The sequence below is a fragment of the Protopterus annectens genome, chromosome 4.part1 (assembly GCF_019279795.1).
Source record: "Protopterus annectens isolate FY-2018-M chromosome 4.part1, PAN1.0, whole genome shotgun sequence".
NCBI lineage: Eukaryota > Metazoa > Chordata > Ceratodontiformes > Protopteridae > Protopterus > Protopterus annectens.
The window spans coordinates 882,635,093-882,655,653 of NC_056734.1; positions in this window are offsets into that span (position 1 = coordinate 882,635,093).

The window sequence follows — 20,561 nt, forward strand, 5'->3', positions numbered from 1 at the left end:
ACATTTGACAAAAAGTCACAGTGTTGTATTCAGTCAACACAGTCACATGTGGCCAAAAACAGCTATGTCACCAAATGGTTAGATCAGTTTATGACATGCTTGGTATCTCACTATGTTGATATGTATGACATGACATATATTTCTGGCTTTCTGATCAGTTCAGTACATCAGGGGTGTCTGCTAGGACCTTGACTGCCACTTAGTTAAGTGGTAGACATCACAGATGACATATACATGCTGTGTCCAAACAGCTGCCTGAAGGACTACAGCTTGTGAGCAATCATTGACTCCAGCTGTGATATTAGTATAATACAGACACTATCAGCACATACCAGAGCCTGCTGCCACAGCCATGACTACACCTGGATTGATGAGAGACACGTGGAAGGATGTGTTGCATCAGGAAACAGGCACACCATCCAAATATAATGTGGACATCACACCTATAATCAGACCAATAGGTATATGACCTGTGTTCTGGGTTAGAGGGTAAGTTGCATATCTACCAGCATGTGGTCACAGTGCTGTCTACTCCCTTGACTGTAACACAAGTACATGATATGTGAAGGACATTCACATCAGAGGGCATGCTAATGTCATGGTTCCCAGCCTTCATCACACCAATAACTGAGTGCAATGCACCTTTCTCCATGTACCTCCCTACACACATTCTAATGATGTATACTGCCTTTGTCACAGTGCACTGTCACACAGCTTACTGTCCATACCTTGGTATTCTTTCTATGAAATATACATGACTATTCGATGGTGCAGAACACCAGTCAAGTTGTTACACCAGATGCATGTGTGCTACCAGTTCACCTTATGCACACACTGCATACATAGGTGCTTGACAACAGTAATAGCATGTATATCATTTGTGACAGTGTAAATTGTGCCATAGATATATGCCGTGCACACAAGGCAACTAGCCTGTTAGTGTCCATACTGTCACATACAGGTAATAGCAGTGTCCCCCCTAAAACCTCCTGTAGATATTATAGTACCAGGACAGTGTGTGCGGTTACTTCATAGAGTGTGGATGTATCATAGTAGTTGTCCAGCGTGTGTGCAGACATCTGTTATCCCTCCACATCACATATGTTATGTCAGAGGCATGGGATAAGTGGTGGTATTATTCAGAAATTATCCATGATTGAGGTTGGTTCTTGTAATGTTTAAGTAACAATACACTGAAAAGTACCATGGCACACATGTAAAGCTGAAACAGGCACAGTACCATGAAACAAGTGAATGTATAACTTTTAAAAAACATTTTAAAGAAAAACTTAAGTGAATCATCCTTAAAATATAGGACTTCTTCAGAAGTAACAAATAATTATCAATTCAAGTTTAAATAGCCCACCAAGCAGTCACATGACATAAAATACCATAACAATTTAAAAAGATACACGTACTAAAAACCCTACACAATTTAAATACAATGAGTCTAATGAACATATATATATATATATATATATATATATATATATATATATATATATATATATAACAAAATACACCTCTACTATTGTAACCAATCTGTTAAAAATAAGGCAAGTTTGACAGTAAACCAATACAATATTAGATCTACCTTTCAAGAGCTTTTTGTTTCAACAGACATTTTATCGAACAGTGCTCATGCAGTCCTAGACCGCTAAAAGCATTAAGGTAGAGTTGCCAATATAATTCTCGTGCTTCTAACTGAAGAATGTAATTTCCACCCGTGCTATAAGGTGTTACTTGCTCAAGAACAAAAAACATAAAATGATGGTCAGGACTGGCCATAATGTGCTTTGCCAAAGCATTAGTGTGAGTATTGTTCTTTATGTCATAAATATGCTCGTAAGTACACTGTTTAAAAACCCGCTTCAATTTCCCAATATAATATGCCCTGCATATTTGACATATTGCAGCATACACCATGTTTTTTGAAAGGCAATTATATCTGTTTGTCATTTTAATCAATGTATCATTCAAGATAAATTCCACCTCCACCATGATGTATTTACAATAATGACAAAAAACACATTTTGTCATGGGTCTATATTATAACATCGAAGTTCAAAAACTTCAAATGTTATAATATCGAACCCAGTAGAGCGAACGCTTAAAATAGCGAAGCTGCAGAACACTGAATACTATCCTAGGGAAAGTATTCAGTGGGCTATTTGTGCAGCTTCGCTATTTTCTCAACTGTGGAGTGAAGGTTACAGACCAGGTTAAGGTAAGTGTGTGAATGAAGGTGAGTGTGCGACTGGGCATGGGTTAGGTGAGTTAGGGTTAGGGCGTGGGTTAGGTAAATGTGCGGTTGTGTGGATGTGAGGGTTAGGGTGGGGTAGATGAGTTAGGGTTAGGGAGCGGGTAAGGTGAGTGTGCGATAGTTAGGGACCTTAAGGTTAGGGTTGGGTTAAGGTAAGTGGGTAGCTAGGGGTGTATGTCTGGTTTAGTGTAGGGTTTTGTGAGGTGTATGTGTGTGGATTATTTATTTTGGTGTGCTTGAGTTGTGTGTATGTCTGTCGGAATAGCAAATTTTTCCCAGGGAAAAAATTTGCTATTCTGACTGGTCGGTTTTCTGGTGTTTCGATTGAATAGGTTCGATATTATAACATTCGAAATTTTTACACTTCGATGTTGTAATATAGACCCTTTTGTCATAACTCCTAACTTGGTGCAATTATTTCTTTTAGATGTTTCACCATGTCCTTTAAACATCTACCCCTTCGATATACAATAATAGGACCCTCTCCTAGCGTAGAACCTACATTAGCATCATCTTTAAATATTATCCAATTTTGTTGCATAATCCATCTTATCAAATCACTATCATTGCTATAATTAATAATCAATGAACAGCTATAAACATTACTTAGTACACCTTTATGTACCTGTAATCTATTAAAATTAAGGTTCCGGTCTGACAAAATTGGAATAAAGTGACCAGACTGCCTTTTTAAGATTATTTCTTTTTTTAATTTTTTTGACCAAACTCTTAAGGTAACTTCTTTGCAAAAACTTCCCTTCCTTGACCTGACATTCCCTCAGAAAATACAACTCTCTTGTAACCATACGGGCTGCCCTAACGAACTGCCCCTTCAATATGGCTATTTTTTAATAAGGTGGGTGCGCACTAGAGAAGTGACGCATAGTGTTGGAATATGTGGGGTTTCTATAAATAGTCGTGACATATGTTTTGTTGTCCACATCCTTCTCCAAGTACACATCAAGGAACGGTATAGCCCAATTACTATAGTCATGAGTGAAAACAAAAAAATCAGTGGTGTTATTAGTGTAATTAACAAATTCCTTTAAGCGGTCACTAGAATCCTTCCAAACCAAAAAAATTACATCCAGGTACCTCATATATAATCTAAGTGCCTCATTATAAGGAGCATTCAATATGAATTGTTTCTCCCAATGGACCATAATTAAATTGGCAAAAGGTGAGCCATAATTAGACCCCATAGCTACTCCTGTCAATTGCAAGCAATAGTTACCATCAAAGAAAATATAATATAATAAATATAATTATTTTTTAAAACAATTCCATCATTTTCTCATAGATGCTGATTTTACCTTGAGGGATATTCCTAACTTTCAACACCTCAATAAACCATTGTATTCCCACATCATGTGGAATCACTGTATAGATATCCTTAATGTCTATGGTTACCAGCAAGTCTTTTTCACGAAACTCAGTATTATTAATTTTCTCCAAAAAGTTCCATGAATTCTTACAGACCTGCTCTTCATTAGCCAAAAGCCATGGTAATGTTTACCATGATCCTTTACCTTTGATCACCATGCTGGAGACCTCAATTGGGAGTACACTCATAGGTATTATTAGTTTGTACAGCTTCCCATTATGCACCCTATCTCAATTTTATGTCAGATCCCTGATAGCTGTCTTCTGCATTATTCATGTAAGGATGCTTATTTCACACATACATCCTCCCCATTGTTATGTCACCTTGTGTGACAGTCACAGACAACACATTTTCACTTTACAGTCCATACCGTACCATATAGATAGGTGCTTGGTGTTGCTGCTACAATCATTGTCCATTGAAATGCCCTTCTCTGCTGTACATGCAGGAGTTTCACCTGTACTCTTTTCCTGTTTTCATTCTTACAGTTCATCTGTGTATCCCTATTCAATACACACACTTTCCCTGAGTGATCATTTTCCATGGCAGTCCCATGCTCTGTTGCACATCATTAACACAGCATCAGTACAAAATGCCAGGAATGGGGTATCACAATAATCTGCACTGTGGGTACACTCTCCTGTATTGTGTTTGGACCATATACTTCACATTCATATCTCCCAACTGTCCAGATATTCCCAGGATGTACAGATGTTTTCCTTATCATATATACGGCTTACTGTCGTATCACTGGCATGATCTCTGGACTAATGTGACTCAGTATTACATACATTTGGGTGCATACCTCTCAACTCTCCTGATCTGTGCAGAATGTACAATTTTTGTTAAATATTTGTGATCTTTTCTTCAAAATATGTTTTCCTGGCAAATCATTGACATGTCATTGCAGAAGACAGTCAGTAACAGATGAATGACATTTGCATTTCAAACTTCATGCTCTTCAGAATGTTCATGCTAATGTACAGCCTATATATTCTATCAAATTCATAAGTTTGGATGTGGAACAAAAACAATCTGTCCATATTTCTGGTGCTTTGTCCCCCATTTTTATGGCTTTGTCCACATTTCTCACTCTAAGAGGTTGATAGTTTTATATCTGAACACATTCCCATGTGACATCTATGTCAGATATGTCCCTATTACTGGTTATTTGTCCTCTCATTCAGTTGGCCTCTGTGCAGCTGTGTTGCACTAATAGAATGACAGCTATTGATACAGCCATACCTCTCAGCTGTACAGATTTTATAAGAACATCCAGATTTTGCCTCATATTTTTGGTCTATTTCTCATACAATTGTGGTGTTCTGGCAAATCATTGGTTTGAAGTCAGAAAATAGTGACAGACGTTCATACCCTTCAGAAAATTCATGCAAATGCAAAACCTGTCATTCTATCAAGTTTCTAAGTTTGTAAGATCAATACTTAGTAAGTGTGTCCATAGTTTTCATCCTTTATCCCCACATTATTTAAAGCTTTTGCCCATATTTCTTGTTTTAATAGTTTCAGAACTTTGTGTACTGCCCTGGTGATCATTGTGGCATTCAGTGCAAAACTGCAGACCGTATGTGCTCTCCTTTGTATGGAATCATACCTCTTAACTCTCCAGATTTTCACAGAATCTCCAGATTTTTGCTTCATATTTTTTACATATTTCTCATAAAATATGTTTTTTTGGCAAATCACTGGCAAATCACTGAGGACTGGAGTCTGAAAATAAAGGCAGACATCTGAGTTTCAGAATTCATATCCTTCAGAAATGTTATACTAATGCAAAACTTATTAATCTATCAACTTTCTAAGTTTGTACAAGCGATATTTAAAAAGTGTCCCTATTTTGGGACCTTTGTCCCCCATTATTTGTGGCTTTGTCCAGATTTCTTGCTGTAAGAGGTTGAGAGGTATATGCACGGAATTGATATTCATGTTCACTTACAAGGTTTTGCTGCCAGCAATACTGTTACAAGCTATGAAACCTAGCTTAGGCACGCTGTGCCTCATTAATATGCATTGCACTTTGCTGTATGCTGTGCACCATCGCTGTAACATGTAAACTCCGAGTAGGCTCTGTGTGAAGCCTTCATAGAATTTACTGAAACTGACAGCTAATGGACAAAGGTGACCTCAGTAGGGTTGTCTCCCATGACCTCTAAAAGGATTTTGACTCAATAGTCTACACTCTCTTTCTTCACTAATTTCATGAAATATGCATTAGCTCAAATTTCACTCTCAGGTTTAAAGATTCTTTAACCAAGACACAATTCAAAGTCAAATGAGGGACTTCCATTTCAAATGTAGACACTTTCTTTAAAGATGTTCCCCAAGATTCAATTCTTCCTAGTCTGCACTTCTCAATATTTGTCAGCACCCTATCATATGACCTCCTTCACATTTCATTGATTGTTTACATGGTCATATTTAGATCCATCCCCACCCACTCCACTATTATACTCAACTTAATATAGATTTATACATGATTAACTTATGGCTTGTTAAACATAAACTACTTCTGAACACTACAAAAACTAAAAGTATGCTCTTTAGCACACCTTGCAACCTGGCAAGATCCATTATCTTTTCTTCAATACAGATATTAACAGTAACCAAATAGAAACAATATCCATCCTCCTTTAAATATCTTATAGGTTGATAGGTGTTTACTAGGCTAACAACCACAAGGGTCTTTTTGAGCCTAGCCATGCATCTGAAATCTCTAACAAGTTCTGATACCCTTGATAAGTGTAAACGTTGGCCTGGGTGATGAACCATTTACAGATTACCTGTGTTCATTAGAGACATAGGTACCAAACCAGGGATGATTTTCTAGTTTTCCATCCAGTTGACCACGTTGCACTTCAATTGGGTTAGGGAGGAAGTCTGCTTCACGTGGATGAGGACCCTGTTCCATAAACTGGGTAGTTTCTGGGATGCATACCTATCTCTCCAGTAGGTCCTATTTATATCACAAGCAAACTTGTAGGGCCGGATTCACAATGGCTTGCACGGAGTCTAAGAGTAGAGTAAGACTCCATGCAGCCATCATGTCCAATAAGCGATCCTGGAACAGCCTGCAGGGGCATGCAAGAGAGCTCCCAAAACGGCTCTTACATGGACAGGGCTGGGATATGCAAATTACCTTAACTGCAGGCGAAAGGCATGCAAATGAGGCAGATTTGCGATTCAGGAAACCCGAACCTGTCTGAGTAAAAGCAGTGTTATTTGCAGAAATGTACTCAGTTGACAACTGAGTACCATTCTGCAAATAGCAAAATGGAGCCGTGACAGCTCCAAATAAAGGTTGCATCCAGTGCAGGAAGCATGCCAATGGCCAAATAGACGGCCATTGGAAATGTTTCCAGATGCAATATGAAAATAAAAATTTTATTTTTTTCTCCGATTTCCGATGTTTAAGCTTAGTGCAGCGCCGCGCAAATGGAGTGTGCTCTAAAATGCAGAATACTAAAAATTAAAACCCACAAATGTGGATCGTATTTAAATTGTTAATGAACAATGCAAGGGAATGGCAGGCTGAAGACAACATGGCCACCGAGTAGAGGTTGCTAAGGGGGAAGCTCAGTCTAAGAGATGTAACCAAGCATTAGTAGGCAATCCTATGTAAATGAGGGTTAGGATAGTGAATCGCAAGTTTACATAGCAAATGAGCACAGTCAGTGGAGTGTAGGAGTAGGATAAGGGGAGTAACAGAGTAGAAGATAGGTGACATCACGAGGGTGGTATGTATGAAAGAAGTGAAGCTCATTGGAACAGAGTGGCATGTGTCAGCTGTCATTTACACATCATGGAAAGAGGTGTGTCAACAGGTAGGCTAGGGAAAGGCAAGAAATGGAAGGTGTATGCTGTGGATAATACCAACCTTTCTTTCTGAGCATGCATGCGTGCGTGTGTGCGCCTGTAAACCCGAGTAAGACAGAGTGCGCACGTGTAAGTGTGAGTGTGTGCGTTTAAGCCAAAGTAAGCATGTATAATGCTGTTTAAAGAGTTGTAAGTGCGTTTGCACTGGTGTGCACGTGTTTTAACCCGAATAAGCAGGTTTTAGTCCATGTAAGCATGTGTGCGCGCGTGTTAGCTGCTGTGTGCATGTTTGCGCTTGTGTGCGCGGCGCTCCCCCCTGAGGAAACAGAAAGGAAAAAGGAAGCACAACAAATAGTAGGAAGCTACCAGGGAGTACTAGCAGAGCTAGCAGGTGAAAACAATCAGAATCAGGCAATTACACAGGCAGTACACTAGCCCAGCCCAGCCTAGTACTTAAAACTCTTCAAGCAACAATCCATTATGTTTCTCACAACAGACACTGCAGTAAGCTAATAGAAGTGAAAACTGAAAAAGCTTTACTGAGACAAAGAAATGTTAGGGGCTGCCATTGCTGTTATAAGGTGACATATGCAACATGCTGAGGGTGGTGACAATGGAAATGCTGCTGGACATCCCACAGTGAGGAGACGGAGAAGAGTGTACAGGCCCAGGGTAACCTACCAGGCGCTACATGAATTGGAGATAGCGGAGTGCTAGGACAGAGATGTCCTGCAGCAAATTGTTGAGCTGTGCAGGCCATGCCTCACACACAGAACCAACAGAGGGGAACCCATCCCAGTGGAAACCAAGGTATGTGTTGGCCTAAGAATATTAGCAACAGGTACCTTCCAGAGACTAACTGGTGATATGATGGGGATATCACAGGCATCAGCATTCAGGGTACTGCACCAGTTCCTGGATGCCATGTCAGCACATGTCGGTGATCATGTATATTTCCCCAATTCCCATGAGGTATTGGCCAGCAATATGCATCACTTCCAGCAAATAGCGGAATACCCTGAGGTAGTGGGTGCAATAGACTGCACGCACATACGCATCAGAGCACCAGCCGGCGAGCGGGGTAGTGTCTACTTCAACCACAAGGGCTTCCACTCCATCAACTGCCAGGTCGTGTGTGATGCCCAGGGCATAATACTGAATGCGTGTGCAGGCTGCCCAGGAAGCTACCATGATTCCCATATCTGGCATCTGACGCAGCTGTACTAGACATTTGCCAGTGGGGACATCCCACATGGTCACCTAGTTGGGGATGCTGGCTATGCACTGGAGCCGTGGCTGATGACACCCATCAGAAATGCACACACACCTGAACAGGAATGCCATAATGAGGCACACGCACAAACATGTAATGTAATAGAGCATGTGTTTGGGCTGCTCAAGTCATGGTTCCGGTGCCTGGACACATCTGGTGGAGCTTTGCAGTACTCACCAACTACATGTACCCAAATTGTCATGGTATGTGCTATGCTACATAATATGGTCCTGCTAAAACAGCTGCAGCAGGACCAGCATAGGTCTGGGCCAAACAGCCCCCCACCATTGCCAAGGCCATCACAGGCAGAACGTGACTCAGAGGAGGAACAACCTGCCCCTGCCCCAGTAGGCAGAAGGAGGTGTGCCTAGTATGCTTTGGCCTTGGCAAAGAGGCAATGCATAGCACATACACTGGCTCAGTAGGAACTCTGGAAATGATACCTCTCTCTGACTCGCACATATAGTAAAAGGGATGCCTAAGTTGACACTACCTGCTTTCAAACATGTACAGGGAGTGTAATATGTGCATCCAACATAGGCAGCCCTGCAGCACCACCTAAGGCATGATTGCCATGTCTTAAGAAATATAAAGCAGTGCTAAACAGCATTTACCACCATGTAGTATATGCAAACAAAATTGCACACACCAACTAGCACAACTGTGGTCAATGTTGAGTAATATTGGGCAACATCCAGCTATGTTGGTGAATATTGAGCAATGTCAGACAAGTCTGGTCTAAGTAGGGCATAGCTGAACAAAAGCCAACATTCTCATATTTGCTTAACTAGCCCTTAAGCAGTCTGGTCTGCTCAGTATGAAAATATAAAGCAGTGATGGACCTCAAACCCAGGATACTGTGCACTATAGTCAAATTACTGAACCACTAAACCATGACAATATTGCAGTGGTCAGCCTGTATGAAGGAATGTTGATAAGTCTATGCAAAGTATCTCATGTGAACCCTGCATGCACAACATAATCCCTGTCGAGTTATGACCGAAAGGTGAGTCCTGCAGTAAAAACAGAACCTGACTTCCAACACACACAGTATAAATGTTAATATTGGTCATGTTCACACACATCAACAAATGTAGTGGACCTCAGATAGCAACATACTGAAAGGTCACACTGGGCATGCTCACACACTTGAATAAATGAGGCAAATGTCAGGCAACAAAGCACAGAAAGCCTGAACTGGGCATGCTCACATACTTAGGCCATGTCTGAGTACAGCAGTGGGCCACGCATATCTGGCAGTTGCATGTGTTTACCCAGGAACCTGTCACTATCCAGAAATCCACCCTGTGCACACAGTTATATGACAACAGACACATCCATAATATAGTGGAACCCTGCCATAATCAAATATGTTCTTCAGATACCTAAGTTGTTCATAGAAACTGGTAAAGCAAAGATGATAAAGACCTGCAAACAGTATCAGCAATAAACATTGTGCATCCTGAACATTAGCATAGGTTCAGAGGTCGATACTAGGCTATCTGCCATAGCGCATGTACAAGCCTAGCCAGAGTCTGTTTGGCATTTGCAACCCTGTCAGATTACTACACTGTGTGTCTGAATAGTAGGTCACACAAGATAGCCCATGTATGTTTAGGCTAGTGTGCCTCTGTCTAGCAGGGACACAGAAGATATCCCAGGGGTAAACATACGATCACCCATACAGTCATCAAGATGTCTCCTGTAGGTGGTCAGTGGGTGGCTCTGCCTATGTGAAACTGGGATTACAATCTGGAGTGAGTGGAGCCTCTGGGATAAGAATCTGTCCCTCCAGCATGTCCTATTAACATCTTTGCTGAGGTATATGTCCCTGGAGTGTGTAGCTCCAAGAGAGTCGGATATCCTGAGGTGGAGCATGTCCAGTAATTCTGGGTTGGGTATATCTGTAAACAGCAGGCACACATCATATCTGAGTAGGTGGTAAGCGACTGAGTAGAGCTGGAGTTACTGCATACGAACTGTGCAGGGCATCTGTGTGAGTCCCTAGATCTGCTTGGTGAGGAACTTCTGTGGCCAGTACTGTTGCTGCAGGTGTCAGGTAAGGTACACCCCAAATGTGGCATTGTAACCAAGCATGGTTGTGATGAGTATAGGGGCACAATGACGTCACTCGATCTAGATGTGAAACCATATGGGATAAGGTGGTTCACATAGAAGGTGTGTCCAACCACTTTGGCAACATGAATGTCAAAGGCGACAGTACGAACAAGTCATGTCCCCAAACCTCTAACAACTCCTACCATATGTAATGGAGTACTACCTATGTGGTAATGTGTGGGCATGTTGTTATTCCCAAAGGGGATGACTATGCAACTAATGGCATTTAGCTGTAGGCCATGGCTCAGGCACCAGTCATCCATCTCTGTGAGACCCTGTTTGAGTATGCATGTGGCAGCTGGAGAGTTGATCATGGCACCCAGTTTGCAGTCAAGTGCAAACATGTTCAGCCATATTCTCCCTGTGGTAGCCTGTATGTCAGACAAATATATACTGAATAAGAGAGGTCCCAGGACCGAGCCATGTGGGATGCTACGTGTAACTGGTGTATAGTCAGACATGGCATCTGCAATTCTGACCATGTGGGTGCTATCCCTGATCCAGGTAGCAATCCATCGTGTGAGATATGTGTCCATTTCGACACTGGTGAGCCTATGCAAAATGGCCCAGTGGATTATTGTGTTGAAGGGTTTTGCAAAGTTCAGGTATTGTGTGGACAACCGTCCCTATGTCGATGGACCTGTTAACTGTTTAAAGAATACAAACAGGTTCAAGAGGCAGCATCTGCCCACAACAATGCTGAAATGTGTAGGACACAGTGTCTGTAGGTTCCCGATGTCTATGTGTATGAGTCCCATGACAATACACTCCATAGCTTTGCAGAACAGGCTAGTTAGGCTTATAGGGCAATATTGTCTGTGGTCCATTGTGGCACCAACTCTGTGGAGTGGGACCACTGTCATTGTACGCCATTCCTTGGGTACATATCCTGTAGTAACTCTGATATTGGACAGTGATGAAATGTGAGGGTTGCATCTGTCATGAAGCTCGTGTAAGATGCAGGCCGGGACACCATCTGGTCCCATTGATACTGTGATGTATGCTTGGGGAGGGCAGCACTCACCTGTTACTGTGTGATGTCAGGGAGGTTATACTCTGTTGGGATGGATAGTTGCTCCTTAGGGGGGATGGGGTGGAGACATCTGCACTGAACCTGTTTGCCAGGATGTTGGCAATAACAGTGGGTTCAGGGTACGTTTAGTCAGTATGCCGTAACTCACAGCATATCAGTGAATGTCCACCCAGGTTCCTGACATAACTGAAGAAGGCCGTGTGATAGTCCTACGTGTGTGGTGCAATTGTCCTATAGAAGAGGCCCTTATAAAAGTTCATGAGTGATTGTAGCTGTCTGCTAGTACAGATCACAGATGCCTTCCCAGTCTGGGATTATGCTCTATCATGTAGTAGCATCCTCCTGACATTGTGCAGCTTATTAATGGCTGGGGTCTACCAGACAGGTCCCCTGCCATTGGAGTAGTGAGTCCTGTTGTTATTTGGGATAGCACAATCCATGCAGTCCACTAGGTGTCCATAGAATGTGTATGTAAAGGATTCAGCAGTGTGAGTCGTATTTGCCACTGTCTCAGGGTCTCTGAAGGATACCACCTTGCTTTGGTGAAGTGAGACGTTGGCTCATGAGACGTTCACCAAGATTACCCAGGATGGGTGTGTGGAAGATATATGTATGTCCAGTGAGATACATGTATGTTCTGACCTTACCAATGAGGGGTATATCGCTGATGTGGAACATAGAGTCCCCATGTTGGTGATGATCAGGTCCAATATGTATTCCCCCTTGTGGCTGTGCTGACTGGTTGTGCCATAGCATATGAGTCTACAAATTATAGCGACTGTTGGGTGAGGGTGTTGGGGCTTGAGTAGTATCCCCAGTCAATATTTGTGTATATGAAGTCACCCAATATAATGGTGTTTGTGGAGACCTTCATATTCTCCATAGTTCCCAAGAAAGCCGAGTGTGGTACCTGAGTTTGGGAGGGTGGTCTGTAGCAGGCAACAAACTGAAAGGCAGTTTTGCACAATGGTAGTTGTATATGTATGGTCTGTGATGCTTTGTGCAGTGCTACTAACCCAGAGGTGTGTATATCTGTGATGTATATGGATACTCCCCCTAGTTGTGTTGCCTGTTCCAAGTCTTGTTGTCAGAAAGCATGGTATGAAACATAATCTGGTAGTGCTGGTGTGCATAAGAGAGCCTGAACCAGGCGTCTGTTAGTGCACAGATATCACTATCCTCCATACTGAGGAGAGTCCTGAGTGGCCGAAATATGAGGATAACACATCTGGTGTTGAGCAGCATTACCCTTAGTTTCATTTAACCTGTAATGTCTATGGAGGTGGGTTTGTCTTTTGAGCCCTGCTTAAAAAATGCACTATGGTGGTAGCAAGAGCCTTAGCCAGCATTCAAAAGTCCAGGGGTGACAGGTGCAAGCTGTCCATAGTGAAGCTACGTGGCATGTTGAGCATGTCACCATAGGCTGACAGACACTGTATCCCCTATGAATGAAACAAATTTGTTAGGCAACTGTTAAACGTGATATGTTTGTCTATATACTGTTACATCATAATTGGTGGGTGTAAGATGCTAGACAAGGTCAGGGTCATACTGGCCTGGGCTACATGATCAGAGTGTTCCTCCATGTATCATGTCATGTGGTCCAGGGAATAACGTCTGAGGTTTTACGCACCAGCATGGACAATGATGGTGCCAGTTCTGTACTTGCTTTAGAGTTACCTGACTGCCTGTGTTATGTGGCAGATCCTGGCACCCGACAGACAGCCCAAAGTGACTATTCCCTTGTTAGGGTTGGTGAGTGGTATGTCAATGTGTCTGACAATAAGTGTCCCCTATTACAAGTGTATTAGGTGTGTTGTTTAGCCCGAAGGGCAGTGACTGCGTGGCGCACTGACATTGTGAACTATGTGATATGTGGGTATTGTAGTGGGGTAGCAGGTGTGTGTGTGTGTCTGCTTTGGAGGTCTCTGCTGCTTAGGGTGAGTACATTTACAGCATCTGAGTATGTCAATGTGTGCTAATGTGGTTTGAGTGCTGTTGCTAGAGGATATGTGAAACTGATATGTGGTGTGTGTGGTTACCTTCACCACCTGATGGACTGTGCCAGTCATAGGTCGAGAGAGTTCAGCTCCCTGTATGTCTATATAGGTGCATCTCACACATATATCTGAGTTTGTCGGGAGGAGGAGAGGGTTGTCTGTGTACATGAGGCAGATGTGACATTGTGTCAATGTCACAATATTCACCAGCTGGACTGGAGAGTACACACAAAACCGACCCCTGGACATGCCAGGATATTATGATGACATACTCTGTAGCCTGATCACAAAGGATCAGTAGGGTGTTAAGTGTGTAAAAGAGTATAACAGGGATTAGTGCTCATGTTTGTTGGTGTTTTGTAAAGAGTAGCTGAGAAGAAGTCCAGACTGAATCATGACACCTCCTTCAGCTATGTCATAAATAGCAATGTACACCCATATATGTCCTGAGTCAGGGCCAACTGTACCTGACTGACAATGCTGACATCCTGACAGACAGGCCCATATGTACATACCCAACTCCCACTGACAATAGGCCATATCATCATACCAGGAGATATCACATGTAGAATGGATGAGCAGCTACCCCCACTGCCAAAAGCATGGCAGCAAGTGGAATACATTGATTCCCAATATGTGTCATGCACAAACTACAGAACAAACAGATCCTGCACCTGAACAGTCAGATGAGCCTCACCCCCAACACAGGATGTGGAACCATTGAATGTGTCACAGCAACATATGGAACTCCCCACAAGTGTTGGTGCACAACACACCATGGGAAGTCAAGTCCAGTATGCCTATGAAGTCTGATCTGCAAGGTCATGGAGTCCATCATGGTTGCAGTCATAAACAGAGCTATTGGAAGCTGACATACACACAACCCTACCAACTGTAATATGTTCATGTGTGGATCATGGTTCGCAAACATGCTAGACTGTTTGAAAGGCAGCCACCCAGGACATACATCAATGAACACATCTACACGTCTCACATAGACTTTGAATAGCCCTTTATCAACATCCAAGACACATGTAGTATCCACAAAACCAACAAGCTGTGCATAAATACGTGTTGACATATGACAGAATGTCAATGTGTCCACAGATAGATCACACAAGGTAAGGATTATGACGTCTTGTTCAAGCTGTTGACACCTGCTGATCCACATGGACCATTCCTGGAATGGCATAAAACAAAGTCTACACACATCACCATGTCCAGTCTGATGATCTCACCATCCTATAAATACAGCAGGAGAAGAAAAACCAGGCAGTAAAGCAAATAGCGTGCTGTGTTAATGCGTCTCTCTCTCTAGTATCATAGCATAGTTAGGTAGGGGTTTGAATCCTGCAAACAGTGAGTGCGTGTTTGTGGGGGGGGTGTGTATGTGTGCAGTTTCCTTTGAGAGGTGTTCCCTTTTTGGAGACTGGGAAAACTCACTAAAAGAGGTACATTCCTCTTTGGAAAGTCTGCTGATGTCACCATCCTATAAATACAGCAGGAGAAGGGAAACCAACCAGTAAAGCAAATAGCGTGCCGTGTTAATGTGTCTCGCTCTAGTATCATAACATAGTTAGGTGGGGGGGGTGTATGTGTGCAGTTGCCTTTGAGAGGTGTTCCCTTTTTGGAGACTGGGAAAACTCACTAAAAGAGGTACATTCCTCTTTAGAAAGTCTGATGATGTCACCATCCTACAAATACAGCAGGAGAAGTGAAACCAGCCAGTAAAGCAAATAGCGCGCAGTGTTAATGCGTCTCTCTCTAGTATCATAACATAGTTAGGTGGAGGGGGTGTGTATGTGTGCAGCTTCCTTTGAGAGGTGTTCCCTTTTTGGAGACTGGGAAAACCCACTAAAAGAGGTACATTCCTCTTTGGAAAGTCTGATGATGTCACCATCCTACAAATACAGACGGAGAAGAGTAACCACCCAGTAAAGCAAATAGCGCGCCATGTTAATGCATCACTCTCTAGTATCATAACATAGTTAGGTAGGGGTTTGGATCCTGCTAATGCTGACTGTGTGTGTGTGCGGGGTGTGTATATGTGTGCAATTGTCTTTGAAAGGAGTGCCCTTTTTGGAGACTGGGAAAACATACTAAAAAAGGTACATTCCTTTTTGGAAAGATTGATGATGTCACCAACTTACAAATGCAGACGGAGAAGGGAAACCACGCAGTCAAGCAAATAGCTCGCCATGTTAATGTATCACTCTCTAGTATCCTAACATAGTTAGGTAGGGGTATGAATCCTGCAAATGCTGACTGTGTGTGTGTCACTGTTGGTCAATGCAGTGTGGGTTTTGCTTTTACTATGGTATGACATATTATGATTACAACAGTATGTGCCTTGTACACATCAGGTATCTGCTTGGCAAATATATATGTGTACATATCCCCTCAATCAGTACATAGGTGTGAAGCCTGCATACTACATGAATGCATTTATTTCCATTGACAGGTTGTGCCGCTGCTTCTCAGATCGTAGGTCACATATGTATGTATGTGACAAGGCTGTCCACTGTTGTGTTCTGTGGCCAAGGTCATCTGTGCCACACACACCCATGACAGTTACTTAAGAGTAGTGTGAGTGAGGGTATATGCCTAGGGTATATGTCAGACATATTCATACACAACAATGACTGCCAATAATGGACAGTCTTTATAGGTGCACAACTGCCTTGTGGATATGCATTCAGGCCTCTAATGTCTTATGTGATACAACTTGGGACTCCACAATACCTAAGGATATGTGGATACCAAGGGACACATGACATAGCATGAGGCTGTATGTACACATTGGTACCCAACATACATGTTGAGGGCTACCACCTGTATGGTACTGACGGGATAGTATATATAGTACATGAGGATGACTATGCCATAGTCGGCTTACTGCTATACACCATGTATCAGACAACAGGTATCTGTCTGTATGATACCCTTGTGTAGGATATGCGCCCCATCCAGGGAATGCATTGTAGGCCAATGCATGCATTTCCAGATTTGGATGGACACATCCCTAGTGTGTTTGCGTGTACCTAAGGGGGCTATATACCAAACAGGTGTGGTCACAGGAATGGGAGGCAGTCATTACCACTGGTTAGTGTTATAGTGTAGCACCGGAAGGATCCAACTGTTACTGAGTTCCCTATGACTGTGTGTCATTTGTCAGGACATCATCCAATGATTGCTTATAGTCATGCTGTTGAGGTTGTGTATACTACCAGACTGCAAATCATTGACAGATATTAAGGGTATCACCCACAGCATAGTGTCAACCCATGTCATACACACATGTCTACCCATGTTAGTACATAACTGTAGTAGAATGCATACTGGCCATTGAACGATACTATGAGATGTTAACAATGTGTACGACAGGGTATGCCACACGTCCCATGTGTCCACTATGCACGTACATGCAGACAGTGCGCACCCAAAATGTTCACAGATGTACACTTGCTAATCTGTACTGCACACATCACACACGTACTGTCCACTCACTAACACATGCTGGAAACACATTACACTTCAGCCAAGTGGCACATGGGTGGACAATACATACTCAGACCTAACAGTGGTGTAAACAATGCTACATTGACAATCAGCGCTTTGATGCATAATGTCTGCTCAGATATACCTACAAGGATGTTGTTACACTTTTTTGTTGACAACTTGATAATATGGCTACACTGCTATAGTGTCACCCTGTGCATCAGCACCATGTTAGCCTGTTCCTCCATCAATGTTGCAGATGACAGGAGGCGACACAGGTATCATCATATGCACAGTGCGTTTTGTTGTTTGCCAGAGCCTGACATTGACCCATCCAATTGACATGTGTGTGTGTGTGTGTGTGTGTGTGTGTGTGTGTGTGTGTGTGTGTGTGTGTGTGTGTGTGTGTGTGTGTGTGTGTGTGTGGGACAACAGTACAGCATGGGCCAATGTTGATGTAATGTGTGTGTGTATGTGTGAGCCCTAGTTGTTTGGTTAATGTGTGTGTGTCTGCATGCACACAGCTCCACCATGTGGCTGCCATATACAATAGTTTGTGGGACAGCCACAGACTGTACCTGCTAGGCTGTACAGATCACTGTCTCTGGCCATGTACACAGTACCTGTGCCTGGCAGGGGTGCTACGGACAGTATCGGGTACCAACCCTGAATGGGTACTGTCATAAGAGGCATAGGTATGATGACTGGACCCATGTCCCTGCTGGGACTGGCCAGAGCCACGTGCACATGGTCTACTGGGACTGTCAATGGACAGGCCAGCCCCAGCATTGCTGGGGCTGGTACTGCCACTGCGGGAGCGGCTGTGAACTGTGGGCCATCCGCGACCACTGCCAGCTGTTGCTGTTGCTGGCATGCATCCGCATCGACATCGCAACCTTCCCGCACGGTCCTGGCTCATGGAAGACATATTGTGGAGGGCATCTAATGTCACCCCCTAAAGTCTATCAATGACCTCAGTGTAAGTCCGGATGGCACCGGCAAGGTCACGGATGCTGTCATTGATAGAGGTGTAATGTGCTCTCTGCACCCTAAGTCCCTGCCTGGTGTACCGTTCCATACGTGCCTGAGCCTGCATTACAACCCAGAACATACTGGACATCGTAAGACCTGTGAAGGCATGCCTGCCAGGGGCAATACGACCAGCGGTGCTCCCCCAAGAACCCCTGGACCTCCGCCTATGTGGTACCATTCCAGGAATACGGCTATGACTGCTGTGAGGGGATGCAACTGCCATGGGTACCACACTCTCCTGGTCAATGCCAACTGTATGCTGTCCCTCGCCTATGGCTATTGGTGGTGAGGGATGTATTATGAGTGTGTGCATAGATGGGGTTGAACACTGTGTACTGTCGATTGGCAGACCAACGACAGACCCTGTCAAAGCTTCCTGTGCCAAAATACATGTCTCATCATCACCACTATTCATGGCAGTGTCTTCAGGTTGCCTGCTGCTTTTGCCAACCCCTAACTCAGCACATGTGAGAGGAAAACAGAAAACACACTTTACAGTCTGCACATGCACACATGCACACATGCACACATGCACACATGAACACATGCACACATGAACACATGAACACTAATACACTCCTCACTACAGCACATACACACACACACACCAGCAATCCAACACATACTCTATAGTCACCACACACATGTCAGCATGCAGAATATGTGTTGCACAAGACCATCCAGTGCAAGTGTAGACGCCCCTATTTAATGGCAGTATACATTGATTTGATGCAACTGTGTAGTTGTTCAGTGATTGGCTACACCCTGGAACACAATGTTTACATGGACACAACATTGCTGTGCAAGTATTATCAGCTCTGCAATGCCCTGTGCACCATCACTCACAAGTATACATGCCATGGCTGCATGTGTTATCTGTGTGACACATAGATATCCATGTCTGAGTACAGTGTCTGTGTCCATAGCAGATAATAGTGGGCATGGGTGTAGCACATGCATGCTATGTACACACACGGGATGTGTGGTGCATGTTGACATGGAGGAATCCCAATGCTCGACATGGCCAGTGTACAATGGTTATGGTGAGTGTGGGACATATTGCAGATATGTCGGTGCCAGACATGGCATGGCATGCTACACGAATGCAACATTAAACACCACACATATGCAATGTGTGTCAAGTGACCTATACACCCACTAGCATTCCAGGACATATATGTGACACTTTGTTTGGATGGTGACTGCTGTGCATATTGTGTATACTGGCATATGTAAGCACACACACAACATGCTATGCATATTGTGTATAGGTGCATATGTTTGCACACACACAACATTGAGGTGCAAAGCAATGACTGCTATGAGTAGTACTGTGGTCACTGTAACTGGATGGGGTGTAGTACCCTGTGTCATCATCAACATGCATCTTGTGGTCACTCACAGCTACTAATGTGTACAAGACCACCGCCTAGCATGCTGTACCTGAACTGCAGTGCTGTGGTTATGTTCACAATTACACAGCCACCTTGTACATGGGTGTGTGAGGTGCCCAATTGGGAGCATTGCCTAACATGACTGTGTTATGTGTTGCAGAGTGTTGCAAAGCCCCATGATAGGCCTCTACCCTTGAGGTTCATCATGTGTGTGTGCATGACATGTGGGATATTGAAGTGTGACCTTACAGTGGGTGTGTGGTAATGTCAAATGTAGCATGTTTTTGTGTACTGCGTATGATAAACGTGTTCTGTTGTGTACAGCTGTAGCAACTATGCATATCCAATGTGCAGTACAGTGTTGTCACAATTGTGTCTGCTGCACTGTGCATTGCATGTGATTGAGGCAGCTACTGACTTTACTGAGATGATTGATGTCTTACAGCAAACATGCACAGCATGCATTATGCGTAGGTGTGTTACATGTACATGGCCTACACCTCACCTATGACATGCACATTTCATTACCAATATTAAAGTGTTAACACACTCACCAGCATGTATCATCTGCCCTGCTGTCACACCAGAGGGACCTACAAGAATATGACACAGTTTGTCAGTGGCCACAACTGTGTCATTGCTACTGTGAGTGTGCTAAACGACAGTGGAAGAACAGTCAACAGTCACAGGTGTATGGATACTATTCCAAATATCAGTATTGCACGCGATAGGTAG